We start from the raw sequence: 2,170 nt of genomic DNA, 5'->3' as shown, positions 1-2,170 counted from the left end.
GATGGAGGCGCGGCGGCGGCGGCTAGGCTAGGGTAAGGATCGACTTGCGATAGATACCATGTAAAGAGATGTTTTGCCAATACAATAATCGTTGTGTTGATGGGGTGCTGGTGCACGTATATATAAGTACAGGATATGCCTCAACCTCAACTATACACGACTAGAAGGTGGGCCACAACACGTAATACATGCAACACAAAATACAACTCAACACATTCGATCTCAGATCGACGGCCAAGGTCGCGCGGGGCACCTAACGTGAGGTGCTCCCGTAGCACCAGATATTCTCCCAATAGTGCGCCACGGACTTTAGTTACTTTCATTTCTTTTTTTAAGAATGTCGACATTTTATTGATTAAGGAGCAAAGTTACGCATAGTCTCCCGGATGCCATCCAAAGCAAAATGAAAAACACAAAGACCAGTAAGGTTCATACACGACTTTGCTAAAACAATACGGTGCCAAGGAACATGCTTGAAGACCACCCAGGTGAAGCCGGTAGATGCTAGTCTTCCATTTCTCATAATGTAATTGGGGACTTGAGTTATTTTTCCTTTTCTCAGGCCTCTCTTGAAATGATCTTGTTCAACATTTTCTATCTTAATGTATTGGGCAGTGCTCATGCCATTCTCTTCAATAAAAAAAACAATGTTTGTAAGAGCATCTCAAATAGCATGCCGAAATTTTGGATATCCAATAGGAGAGAGAAGAATCGAGTAGCCAAAATTTTCTGCCTTTTACATCATACCAAAACTAGATACCCATATTTCCAGAAAAAGATAAAACATAGAGATAACACATAGTTCATTGCATACTAAACCCAGTTGCACATTAAACATAAAAACATCACTAAATTAAACCCTACTACGATCATAATTAAACATCCCTGCCACTACATCGAGACTAAAACTAGCTATATTGTGATCAAAACTAGGTGCCCAAGAGGTCGGCCTCGTCATCGATGAGCTTGTCGAGCTCATTGAACATCTCCTCCTCCTCCTCCTCCTCCTCCTCCTCCTCGGCGAGCTAACCGGGATCCTCGAACATCTCCTCACGCTCGCGTTGAAACAGGCGATCTCGCGGCGGTCGCGCTCTTTCTCCATGGACAAGAAGAACCATCGGTTCTCGGCGAGGATCTGTGGGTCCTCCTCGAGGAGTGAGGCCACGAAGGCAACGTCGCCGCGCTCGGGCGCGAGATGCGCCTTGGCTGTATGGTGCTTCTTCTGCTCGGCCCTGGAGACGAGCCTAACGGGAGGCGTGATGGTGGCGGCGGTAAGGAAGTTGAGCTTCACCCGACTCCCGAAAACGGGGAGCGGGGGCGTCATAGGGCGTGCATTGCCTCCCCGGCGATGGCGAATGTGCCAATCCACACGTGTGCCGCCGTGTTGGGGTTACAGATCTCCGCTGTCCACTTTTCTCCGGCCGGAGCCTCACGCTGCAGTACTTCAGCGGCGGCGCGGTGCTCATATATATGATATGATCAGGAGTCCTATGGAGGCTGTCTTCACTATTTGTTCTTTTTTGTTGTACTGGGCAGGTCTCTTGAAAGAAGATAACAAGATGAAGCTCCAAGAAGGAGTGCAGCAGGTGTTGAGGATAGCATCTACACTTGCTGAGCAGCTGAAGAACGCGGGAGGTGATGGTGAGGGGCACATTGTGGGCGCCTGATTCTATTGTGCGATATCTTGTTGATCTGTGCTGGCGAGTGGCGATTGCCTCTAGTCTTTTGAGGTACTCCAGCTGTGAATGCTACGTCCTATGCATGTTTAACTGTGGTGCTGATTTCCTTGGTTGTGACTGGGTGTTTTGTTATGAACTATGGTGGTAGTAGGTTTTTGCCCCGTAGGATATCTCTCGACAGCGAAGATATCGTAGCAGGTTACCTACCAGTGCCCTAACCCGCTTACCTCTTTGCCTTCATATTTGTATTGCTGTACTGTGATGTAAGAACTGGTTATATTTCTGCTGAGCAATTAGTGGAAAAGGGGTGAAAGCCCAGTTGTTATATCAGACACTTGTGTCGTGTTCTAACTCAGAAGGTTTTTTGCCTGCATCCTACAGATGATGAATCATAGAAGCCACGCAGCTGTAATTCGCTCCAAAAGACTCGTTTTCCTGGGTAGATAGTGTGATCATCATTTAACACATACGTAACTAACACAGGACATCCA

The sequence above is a fragment of the Triticum aestivum genome, chromosome 4D (genome assembly GCF_018294505.1).
Source record: "Triticum aestivum cultivar Chinese Spring chromosome 4D, IWGSC CS RefSeq v2.1, whole genome shotgun sequence".
Classification (NCBI taxonomy): Eukaryota; Viridiplantae; Streptophyta; class Magnoliopsida; order Poales; family Poaceae; genus Triticum; species Triticum aestivum.
The sequence above is the reverse complement of the archived record's forward strand: the minus strand, read 5'-3'. Positions refer to the sequence as shown.